This window comes from Oncorhynchus masou, chromosome 27, assembly GCF_036934945.1.
Source record: "Oncorhynchus masou masou isolate Uvic2021 chromosome 27, UVic_Omas_1.1, whole genome shotgun sequence".
NCBI classification, from domain to species: domain Eukaryota; kingdom Metazoa; phylum Chordata; class Actinopteri; order Salmoniformes; family Salmonidae; genus Oncorhynchus; species Oncorhynchus masou.
Genome location: NC_088238.1, coordinates 52,433,421 through 52,446,019, shown reverse-complemented (window position 1 = coordinate 52,446,019; position 12,599 = coordinate 52,433,421). Strand labels below are relative to the sequence as shown.

The 12,599-nt window shown below is 48.4% G+C and overlaps 1 protein-coding gene across 2 annotated transcripts in view; it reads left to right on the top strand.

The window, feature by feature from the left end:
• Positions 1-12,599, top strand: part of LOC135516400 (neurexin-1-like) — a 1,013,356-nt gene that overhangs the window by 575,275 nt on the left and 425,482 nt on the right. The gene's annotated exons all lie outside the window — the stretch shown is intronic.

The window sequence follows — 12,599 nt, the reverse complement described above, 5'->3', positions numbered from 1 at the left end:
AGAGAGTGAGAGGCAGAGATGTCCACCTAACGAGAAAGAGGGCAGGTGGTAGAATAGACTTGATAAGACGTAGAAAGAAAAGAGAGAGTGATGGGACAGAGATGTCTACCTGACGAGAAAGAGGGCAGGTGGTATAATAGACTTGATAAGACGTAGAAGGAAAATAGAGAGTGAGAGGCAGAGATGTCTACCTGACGAGAAAGAGGGCAGGTGGAAGGGTTCTCCGTGTGGAGGAGGAAATAATTACATCACTGCCTGGTCTCTTGAGGATGTGCCGTGTAAGAAACAATGCAGCAGGAAGGTAACAAGCACACACAAACGCACGCACGCACGCACGCACACACACACACACACACACACACACACACACACACACACACACACACACACACACACACACACACACACACACACACACACACACACACACACTCCGACAAACTCCAGCTCCACCTTAACAAGTCCGCATCCCACTCGATTATGATGCATGAGGCTTTGTGATAATGAGCTGACAGGGCAAAAGAAAAGCTTCTCTCCTCCTCTCCTCTTTTCTCAGCGTCTCCAGTGGCTCTCTTTAGAGCCAGCTAACGGCACCTCTCTCTACAGTCTCCTCTACGGCATCAGTCATCTGTATCACTGTCTGTCCACTCCAGCTCCCCCATGGGTGACATCATGAGATCCATTTAAAGCGGTCCAGGGGAAGTGACATCACGCAGCAATTAGAGAGTCCATCAGGAAGTCTCCCAGATAGGGAGAGAAGGCAAGAGAGAGGGAGAGGTAGAGAGATATTTCTGCTGCCCTCAGCTACCCCATCTGGGCATTCTCAGAAAGAAAGAGACAGAGATGAGGAGAGGGAAGGACACAGATAGAGAAAGGGAGAGAGACTGAGAGGGAGCGAGTAAGGCAGAGGGAGAGACAGAGATACTACTGTCATTACATACCTCATGGCCTTCTCAGAAGGAGAAATGGAGAGCGCAAGAGAGAAGGATGTATTTTACCTCGGCGTTGATCTTATCACTCATCGCTCGATAAGATGATGGGACTTAACAGGTGGATGTGGTGGGGTGACCGGGAGGAGAAGGAGAGATTAGCTGAAGATGCAACATGTGTTATCAGCTCTCGGATATCACTCTTTCCTATCTTTTACTCCTCCCTTCTGTCCTCTCCTGTCTTCTATCCTTCCTCTCCTCTTCCCTTTTGTCCTCTCCTGTCTTCTATCCTTCGTCTCCTCCCTTCTGTCCTCTCGTGACATCTATCCTTTCTCTCCCCCTCCCTTCTGTCCTCTCCTGTCTTCAATCCTTCCTCTCCTCTTCCCTTCTGTCCTCTCCTGTCATCTATTGTTCCTCTCCCCCTCCCTTCTGTCCTCTCCTGTCATCTATCCTTCGTCTCCTCCCTTCTGTCCTCTCCTGTCATCTATCCTTCGTCTCCTCCCTTCTGTCCTCTCCTGTCATCTATCCTTCCTCTCCCCCACCCTTCTGTACTCTCCTGTCATCTATCCTTCCTCTCCCCCTCCCTTCTGTCCTCCCCTATCATCTATCCTTCCTCTCCCCCTTCCTTCTGTCCTTTCCTGTCATCTATCCTTCCTCTCCCCCTCCCTTCTGTCCTCACCTGTCATCTATCCTTCGTCTCCTCCCTTCTGTCCTCTCCTGTCATCTATCATTCATCTCCTCCCTTCTGTCCTCTCCTGTCATCTATCCTTCCTCTCCCCCACCCTTCTGTCCTCTCCTGACATCTATCCTTCCTCTCCTCTTCCCTTCTGTCCTCTCCTGTCATCTATCCTTCCTCTCCCCCTCCCTTCTGTCCTCTCCTGTCATCTATCCTTCCTCTCCCCTCCCTTCTGTCCTCTCCTGTCATCTATCCTTCCTCTCCCCCTCCCTTCTGTCCCCTCCTGACATATATCCTTCCTCTCCTCTTCCCTTCTGTCCTCTCCTATCATCTATCCTTCCTCTCCCCCTCCCTTCTGTCCTCTCCTGTCATCTATCCTTCCACTCCCCCTCCCTTCTGTCCTCTCCTGTCATCTATCCTTCCTCTCCCCATCCCTTCTGTCCTCTCCTATCATATATCCTTCCTCTCCCCCTCCCTTCTGTCTTCTCCTATCATATATCCTTCATCTCCCCCTCCCTTCTGTCCTCTCCTGTCTTCTATCCTTCCTCCCCTGTCATCTATCCTTCCTCTCCCCCTCCCTTCTGTCCTCTCCTGTCTTCTATCCTTCCTCTCCTGTCATATATCCTTCCTCTCCCCCTCCCTTCTGTCCTCTCCTGTCATCTATCCTTCCTCTCCCCCTCCCTTCTGTCCTCTCCTGTCTTCTATCCTTCCTCTCCTGTCATCTATCCTTCCTCTCCCCCTCCCTTCTGTCCTCTCCTGTCATATATCCTTCATCTCCCCCTCCCTTCTGTCCGCTCCTGTCTTCTATCCTTCCTCTCCTGTCATCTATCCTTCCTCTCCCCCTCCCTTCTGTCCTCTCCTGTCTTCTATCCTTCCTCTCCTGTCATATATCCTTCCTCTCCCCCTCCCTTCTGTCCTCTCCTGTCATCTATCCTTCCTCTCCCCCTCCCTTATGTCCTCTCCTGTCTTCTATCCTTCCTCTCCTGTCATCTATCCTTCCTCTCCCCCTCCCTTCTGTCCTCTCCTGTCATATATCCTTCCTCTCCCCCTCCCTTCTGTCCTCTCCTGTCTTCTATCCTTCCTCTCCTGTCATCTATCCTTCCTCTCCCCTCCCTTCTGCCCTCTCCTGTCATCTATCTTTTCTCTCCTCCTCCCTTCTGTCCTCTCCTGTCTTCTATCCTTCCTCTCCTGACATCTATCCTTCCTCTCCCCCACCCTACTGTCCTCTCCTATCATCTATCCTTCCTCTCCTGACATCTATCCTTCCTTTCCCCCTCCCTTCTGTCCCCTCCTGTCATCTATCCTTCGTCTCCTCCCTTCTGTCCTCTCCTGTCATCTATTCTTCCTCTCCCCCTCCCTTCTGTCCTCTCCTGTCTTCTATCCTTCCTCTCCTCTTCCCTTCTGTCCTCTCCTGTCATCTATCGTTCCTTTCCCCCTCCCTTCTGTCCTCTCCTGTCATCTATCCTTCGTCTCCTCCCTTCTGTCCTCTCCTGTCATCTATCCTTCGTCTCCTCCCTTCTGTCCTCTCCTGTCATCTATCCTTCCTCTCCCCCTCCCTTCTGTCCTCCCCTGTCATCTATCCTTCCTCTCCCCCTCCCTTCTGTTCTCTCCTTTCATCTATCCTTCCTCTCCCCTCCCTTCTGTCCTCTCCATCCCCTTTGTTTTTGTTCAGTTTATCCCTTTATTCCTCCCTGTCCTTCTTGCTCCTGCAATCTTTCACTGTTCTGCATAAACTGGACCATTGACTGCCCAGAAAGGTGTCACTTTGCACTTCTTCATGGACCGTGGACACAAACAAGCTGAGGCAGCCAGCAGCAGTGAAATGCACTAGGCCCACAACATTGTAGTACGGCCACTACCTGTTCAACCCGCTGAATATCTATGTGAAGCAGAGATCCATAATGGTCCAATTAAAACCACTGAAATAGTCAAAAGAAGCTCTCCTACTCTGTCTGATTTCAGATTAGCCGATACTGACCTCGGATCCACCTGATTGTAAGGATGTCCACCCTGACGACCCAGATCACTGACCTTAGGTCAGTTGTCAAGAATATGATCCTTCCTATCCTCCCTACCTCAGTGCCTATAGGGCAGTGTTTCCCAAACTCTGGATCCCAAGGGGTACATGTATTTTTATTTTGCCCTAACGCTACACAGGTGATTCAAATGATCAAAGCTTGATTAGTTGATTATTTGAATCAGCTGTGTAGTGCTGGGGCAAAAACCAAAACGTGCACCCCTTGGGTCCCGAGGACCGAGTTTGTGAAACCATGCTTTAGGGCTTTCACTTATCAATATCTGAAACACCCTCACCCTTTAAAATGTGCTCATCTCTGAGGGTAGTGGTGTCGCGGAGGGCCAAGTACTCTCTAGAGGAAAGTTGCGGGACGGGACATGGGATTTGTAATGAGGCACTCTGTATGAATCTTCACAAAGGATGCTTAGCTAACAAGTAGTAGATCTCTTAGCTCTAGTATAGCCCTGGCGGCCTGAGTGGTACTCATATACCTCTCTACACACATTTGGTACTTTCACTCTCACACACACACACACACACACACACACACACACACACACATTCTCACCTGGTGTCTCAGCCTGACTACTGTAAGCAGACACAAATGTAGACATAGCTGTGGACCCATATCTCCTGATGCTGTCGTGATTTAGCTCATTACATTATAGCACCGGGCGAGTTAACCTCTGCGTTAACACAACACACTCCCTTCCACTTTATAACCAGCACAGCTTTACTCTGAACCTCTTGGCACCGGGCGGCACTATTTTTCACACTTTCCTCTTGGCAAGCATGTCTGAAAACCAAAACCTCCCGGGAAGAAGAAAGGAGAGCAAAGGCTCAGTTTTTGTGAAGGTGCCTACTGTAGGGGCCTACTGTGTGTTTGTTGACCCTAACCCATTGTGTGTCCTAGTGTGTTTGTTGACCCTAGGCCATTGTGTGTCCTGGTGTGTTTGTTGACCCTAACCCATTGTGTGTCCTGGTGTTTGTTGACCCTAACTCATTGTGTGTCCTGGTGTGTTTGTTGACCCTAACCCATTGTGTGTCCTGGTGTTTGTTGACCCTAACTCATTGTGTGTCCTGGTGTTAGTTCACCCTAACCCATTGTGTGTCCTGGTGTTTGTTAACCCTAGCCCATTGTGTGTCCTGGTGTGTTTGTTAACCATAGCCCATTGTGTGTCCTGGTGTTTGTTAACCCTAGCCCATTGTGTGTCCTGGTGTTTGTTAACCCTAGCCCATTGTGTGTCCTGGTGTGTTTGTTGACCCTAACCCATTGTGTGTCCTGGTGTTGTTGACCCTAACTCATTGTGTGTCCTGGTGTTGTTGACCCTAGCCCATTGTGTGTCTTGGTGTGTTTGTTGACCCTAGCCCATTGTGTGTCCTGGTGTTGTTGACCCTAGCCCATTGTGTGTCCTAGTGTGTTTGTTGACCCTAACCCATTGTGTGTCCTGGTGTTGTTGACCCTAGCCCATTGTGTGTCCTGGTGTTGTTGACCCTAGCCCATTGTGTGTCCTGGTGTTTGTTAACACTAGCCCATTGTGTGTACTTCCTTGTGGTGTGTATTGGTACACTAGGCTTATGGTAATCAAGAGGTACACACACACACACACACACACACACACACACACACACACACACACACACACACACACACACACACACACACACTTCCCACCAAACTTCCTCTGCCGCTGGCTTGCTTTCTTTCTCCCTCTCTTTGTGTTGTTCTTTTTTAATTGTTTCACACGCAGGTTATTTCGATGCTTGGATTGGCACTCATCTATTTCTGCTCACATTCTCATGTTGAGTCACACTTCAAATGGGAAAGATGACAACTTTGTGAAGAAGCTACTTTCTTGGGAAACCTCATGGTTAACTCTCAGATATTTTTGGTTATATGTTTTCTCAGGCTTGTCTTTGTCTAACACACACACACACACACACACACACACACACACACACACACACACACACACACACTGCTCTCCACATACTTAGCTTGATGTTGAATACTCTGACTCAGACATCCATCTGGTCTTTGTTAAATCTATATGCTTTGTATTCCTCCTGTCTCTGTCTCTCTGCTGACTTTCAAATGGAGGAAGGGAGGGGGAGAAAGAGGGCGCAAGAGAGGGAAAGAGAGACAGGCAGGGAGGGAGAGAGAGAGACAGGCAGGGAGGGAGAGAGAGAGACAGGGAGGGAGGGAGGGAGAGAGAGAGAGAGAGACAGGCAGGGAGGGAGAGAGAGAGACAGGCAGGGAGGGAGAGAGAGAGACAGGCAGGGAGGGAGAGAGAGAGACAGGCAGGGAGGGAGAGAGACAGGCAGGGAGGGAGAGAGACAGGCAGGGAGGGAGAGAGAGAGACAGGCAGGGAGGGGGTGAAAAAGGGAGAGAGACGGGGAGAATGAGAGAGACGGGTGAGGGAGGGAGAAACAGAGCAGGGGAGAGACAAAGAGAGACAGGGAGGGAGGGAGGGAGGGAGGGAGGGAGGGAGGGAGGGAGGGGGAGGAAGGGAGGGAGGGAGAGAGAAAGATGGGGAGGAAGGAAGGGAGAGAGACGTGGGGAGAGAGGGAGGGAGGGAGAGAGAGATGGGGAGGGAGGGAGGGAGGGAGGGAGGGAGGGAGGGAGGGAGGGAGGGAGGGAGGGAGGGAGGGAGGGAGGGAGGGAGGGGGAGGGAGGGAGGGAGGGAGGGAGGGAGGGAGGGAGGGAGGGAGGGAGAGATGGGGAGGGAGGGACAGAGAAGGGAGAAGGCTAAAGAGAGAGTGAAGCTTCACTTTCTACACTTTCTATATGTTCCATGTCAAGTGACACAAACCTCATCAAAACATCCTGTCATCCTTTTTTAGGCGATTCCAGGAAGCAGCTAGTTGAATCTCGCAGGTCATCTAACACAAAGCATCTAAACCACATCATCGTCTCTATCTTCTGTCCATCTGACCTAGAGGTCAGCCTATCCAAGACACGGAGGAACACATAGAGGAACAAAGGCTATGTGTCGGGGTCTTGACCTTGCAACTGTGGTTTAATAGCATCAGTCTTTGCCGCTGACACACAGCAGTTTATGTCCTGTCGCCTGGCCCGCCTGCTCTGCTCTGCTGTCAGACTGCTGCCCTCCCAGGTGGCCCTCTCTCTCTATGGCTGGACCAGCCTCCTACTGCCTGATGCCTGGCTGGAATACTAGAGAGACCAATAGGAAGGGTCACCTCCATACATTCCCTGAGGCTGATGCACATACGTGTGCACAAAGACACGCACACCCGTGTGAACACAGACACATGCAGGCTCGCACACAGACAAACACCTGCACATAAAGACACGCACACAATCATGCAGACAGACAGACACACTTTTTTCCAATAGACCCTCTACACCCCCAGGGGACCTCAGCGTCCACCCTTGATGAGTTCACATGACAGGTTAATGGCTTCCCACTCTCCTCACAGAAGGGATGACCTGCTGTGGAACTGGGCTGGGGGGGGGGGGGGCAGGTGAGAGGAATACGCTGTCATAGTGTTGATACTAGCTGTGAGCTGTCTATTGAAGACAGACAGGAAGTGAATCCCAAGGTGGATGTGAAAGGTCAAGGGTGGTAAGTAATAAGGGAGGAAGGTTGCGAGTAAAGGAGACGTCTAGGCAAAACGATTGAAACCAAACCGACATTGCTGTGTTTATGTACCTCTTCTTTTGCCCAATGGTCAAATAAAATCACAGACTGCTACTACCACTATTAATTATAATAACTGATTGGATTTACATAGTTCTTCTCCTTTGCAGGTGTTCAAAGTGCTTTATATAGTAATAGGGACTTTCCCCTCATCCAACACAGAGTAAAATCCTCATTAGTTGCTGCCAGGTTGCATCAGCATTACTTTGACTGGAATAATTGATTGTTCAGCATGGGTAGCTCGTACTTAGGGTATGGAACTGGTTAATGGTAATATGAGCGACTTGATCCCTTCAACTTGTCAATACGAGCCTCAAGGCCCCTCTCAGGCTAATGATCAATCTCTGACCTCAGTGTCATCCTTTAATATTCCTATATATGGTGCTGAAGCTTGAAATGAATTTGGGTTAAGGGGGGTATAAAAAAGTCGATTAAGCAATTTGAAAATGACACCTCAGGAAATGTTGGGAGTGTGGCTCTGTACATACAGAACAGCTCTGCATGTGTCCATGTGCTTTCAAGATGATGGAGTTCAGTCTGCTTTGTGTTTTCCTTTTTGCCATGGAAACGCTGTTGCGATACGGGTATAGTCACAGCTCTAGTGCCTTGTCACATGGTTGCGAAGACAACGTCTAGTGACCACATAATGACCTGAGTTTCAGAACGACAAACTTCTAGCGCTTCATCTCTTCGCTCAAACAAATATGCAGATATTATAAGCTGCTCCTAGATACTTTTAAGATGTTATAATATAGCCCCTTCTGGGTCCGTCTTTCCCTCTCTCCCCTCATCCTCTCTTTCCCTCTTTGCCTCTCTCTATCGCGCTCTCCACTTTCACACACTCCCACAGGCTCATGTTTATTTCAGAGTGGTGGGGTGATATTGGGGGCAATAGTGACAGACAACATTAGACATTTTACCTAGAGAGCACTAATGGAAACCTTGGATTATTCAGAGTGACAGAAAGAGAGGAGGTGGGAGAGCGAGAGATGGAGGTGGGAGAGCGAGAGATGGAGGTGGGAGAGCGAGATATGGAGGTGTGAGAGCGAGAGATGGAGGTGGGAGAGCGAGAGCGAGAGCGAGAGATGGAGGTGGGAAAGGAGAGATGGAGGTGGGAGAGCGAGAGATGGAGGTGGTATAGCGAGATATGGAGGTGTGAGAGCGAGAAATGGAGGTGGGAGAGCGAGAGATGGAGGTGGGAGAGCGAGAGATGGAGGTGGGAGAGCGAGAGCGAGAGCGGGAGATGGAGGTGGGAGAGCGAGAGATGGAGGTGGGAAAGGAGAGATGGAGGTGGGAGAGCGAGAGATGGAGGTGGGAGAGCGAGAGATGGAGGTGGGAGAGCGAGAGATGGAGGTGGGAAAGGAGAGATGGAGGTGGGAGAGCGAGATGGAGGTGGGAGAGCGAGAGATGGAGGTGGGAGAGCGAGAGATGGAGGTGGGAGAGCGAGAGCGAGAGCGGGAGATGGAGGTGGGAGAGCGAGAGATGGAGGTGGGAAAGGAGAGATGGAGGTGGGAGAGCGAGAGATGGAGGTGGGAGAGCGAGAGATGGAGGTGGGAGAGCGAGAGATGGAGGTGGGAGAGCGAGAGATGGAGGTGGGAGAGCGAGAGATGGAGGTGGGAAAGGAGAGATGGAGGTGGGAGAGCGAGAGATGGAGGTGGGAAAAGAGAGATTGAGGTGGGAGAGCGAGAGATGGAGGTGGGAGAGCGAGAGATGGAGGTGGGAGAGCGAGAGATGGAGGTGGGAAAAGGAGAGGTGGTTGCAAGACGAGATCATGCAGAGGCTGTATTACATGTGGAAAGGCATAACGGTCAGACGAGTCCTGTAACAAATCCCTGTTATCTGATTACACCCATAAACACAAACAACAACTCTAATTCAAAAGCCAAAAACAAATCCCAATCAATTGTAGAGGTTGCCGCATGACATTTGCTCTGACAATACTCTAAGTGAAAGGCATATCTTGCACCTCTGTCACAGGTCGTTGCCCTTTCACAATGCACAGAAAACAAACAGGAGCAGCTGACTTTACCACAAACGCTCTCTCTCTTCTCCCAAGCTTGCTCTCCGGTGATTGATGGCCACCATTGTTCAGTGGCTTTTATTCACGGCAGTGGTAATTTCTTTTTGATATTATTACAAATGAGAAATGACTCTGTCCCATTACCGAAGCCAAAGATAAACAATAGGGGCCTCCGTCGAGTCACCCGATAAGGGAGAGGGGGTGGGGTGGGGGGGTGTAAGCGGTGGTGAGCGGTTCTGCCTGAGTTACAAAGGAGACAAAGGGAGAGCAAGAGGATGAGAGGCCACAACATTTCCACTTGTTAACTACGCTCAGGCTGCAGGCAAATGCCATTGGGTCTTGAACGCAGTATTGCTGTCCTCCATTTTGTAAATTCAACCCATCTGACCTTAAAAGCTTGATCAACATGGACAGTTTATTTGCTACATGAAGTACTGTATTTGTACGTTTTCAGTATGCTCTGTTATGAGAAGAGGTCTGATGCTGAATGAGAAAATTAGTAAGAGGAAGATGTTCACTCTGTCTTCAATCTTGGTCTTGGAGACACAGGCTCCACAGGCTCCGGTGCTAATACCTAGCATTACTTTTCATTTGGCATTGCTCCCTTTTTGAATGGGAGAATGAATGAGAGCTTCCCTCCCATACAACATCTACAGTACCAGTCAAAAGTTTGGACACACCTACTCATTCAAGGGTTTCTCTTTATTTTGACTATTTTCCACATTGTAGAATAATAGTGAAACATCACAACTATGAAAGAACACATATGGAATCATGTAGTAAACAAAAAAGTGTTAAACAAATGAAAATATATTTAAGATTTGAGAATCTTCAAAGTAGCTACCCTTTGCCTTGATGACAGCTTTGCACACTCCGCCCCCACTCTCTGCCAGGGTCAATGGGGGAGGTAGATACTAATCACTCGTTACTTATCCGGCCTGTCAGTGGCTGATGATGCGCCCGGGTGATGGGTGACCGATGAGGAAGTTGCCGCGTTGGTGATGAGGAAGTGCTCAGTCAGTGGGCTTTATTGTATAAGACCACGCCTCCAGGTACTTTGGGTACATATTAACACCCAGTGACATTACAGGGTGACATGATCCCATATATTGAAGACAAGATTCATAGCTAGAGGCTAGCTGTCAATATGCTCCTGCTCCTTTTGTCACTTAGATTTAGCCTTAGCATGAGGTCAGATATGGTGCACTGAAAGGCCCTTACAGATAAGAACAATCTGAGGGGCCAGTTAAGAACATTCCAGGGACCGGTGACGGTCCACGGACCAGAGGTTGAGCAACACATATTATGCTTTAAGATACACTATATGACCAAAAGTATGTGGCCTACCACTTCACGGATGAGCCGCTGTTGCTCCTAGACTTTTCCACTTCACAATAACAGCACTTTTAGTTGACCGGGGCAGCTCGAGCAGGGCAGAAATTTTACGAACTGACTTGTTGGAAAGGTGGCATCGATTTTATACACCTGCCAACAACGGGTGTAGCTGAAATAGCCGAATCCACTAATTTGAAGGGGTGTCCACATACTTTTGTATATATAGTGTATTATTCTCCATTATAACTCACAACAAACAAATAATTTTGCTGTAGTACCACAAGGGTCACTGCAATATGGTTGATAGGTTTCCAGCCTACTCTCTCAATCTCTCAATAAACATCATTCTCCCTCTGACTTTCTGCCCTCTTTTCACTTTCCTCCTACTCTGAGGGCCAAGCAAACTTTCATCAGCTCCCTGCTCTCCGTGGGTTCCTGTTTTCTCCACACCACCAGCAGCTTACTGCTTTCCTGTGTTATTAATAGATTAATCAGCCGCCTTGTCCTCCCCTCCAGTTGGCTGCCATGGTAGCAGGAGATGTGTAGTTTCTCAGAGCAGGGGATGAAGAAGGAACAATATACCGTTCAGGGGAAAGAGAGAGAGGGTGGGTGGGTGGATGGATGGGTGTAACTGCAGTTACTCAGGCCAGGGCAGCGTTTGTGTGGAAACCGGTGAAACGTTTGTTCTGTTGCGGCCATTTTGGAGACAACTACACTCTTAGAAAATGGGTTCCAAAAGTGTTCTTCAGCTGTCCCCATAGGAGAACCCTTTTAGGTTCCAGATAGAACCCTTTTCTGCTTCCAGGTAGAACTCGTTTTGGATTCCATGTAGAACCCTTTGTGGAAAGGGTTCTACATGGAACTCAAAAGGGTTCTACCTGGGAAAAAAGGGTTCTTCAAAGGGTTCTCCTACCGAATAACCCTTTTGGTTGTGGATAGGTACACTTTTAGAAAAAAAGGTGCTATGAGAGTAATTGGAAGTGCATCACTCTGAATTACTGCTCACACTGTGAGGTGACGCGTATTGACAAACACAGTGGGTGTCTGTCTAGCTTTCGATATGCTGCGCTAACTACCTTTCACCTGTGGGAGGTGAAGAGTAGGTGGGAGCACTTTGTTTTGTTGCACCTTATTGGGGTCATACTATGGTCATACTATGGATCATTCAGTTATTTGAGTTTGAATTTTAGGACACCTTTATGTATAAAAAAAAAATGTGTACATTGAATTTGGCCTTTGCTACTATAGCCAATAACACATTGATAAATGGCATTGAATAACACATTGATAAATGGCATTGAATAACAGATTGATAAATGGCATTGAATAACACATTGATAAATGGCATTGAATAACACATTGATAAATGGCATTGAATAACACATTGATAAATGGCATTGAATAACACATTGATAAATGGCATTGAATAACACATTGATAAATGGCATTGAATAACACATTGATAAATGGCATTGAATAACACATTGATAAATGGCAAAAAAAGACGGTTATTTTTTATTATTTTATTTAACCTTTATTTAACTAGGCAAGTCAGTTAAGAACAAATTCTGAATTTACAATGACGGCCTCCCAGAAGGCCTCCTGTGGGGACGGAGGCTCGGATCAAAAATAAAAATACATAATATAGGACCAAACACACACCAAACCACACAACACTACATAAGGAGAGACCTAAGACAACAGCATAGCATGGCAGCAACATGTGACAACACAGCATGGCGGCAACACAACAAGGCAGCAGCACAACATGGTAGCAGCACAAATGGCAAGAAGTTAGAGACAACAATACATCATGCAAAACAGCCACGACTGTCAGTAAGATTGAGTCTTTGAGTGAAGAGATTGATATAAAACTGTCCAGTTCAAGTTTTTGTTTGCTCGTTCCAGTCGCTAGCTGTAGCAAACTGAAAAGACGAGTGACCCAGGGATGTGTGTGCTT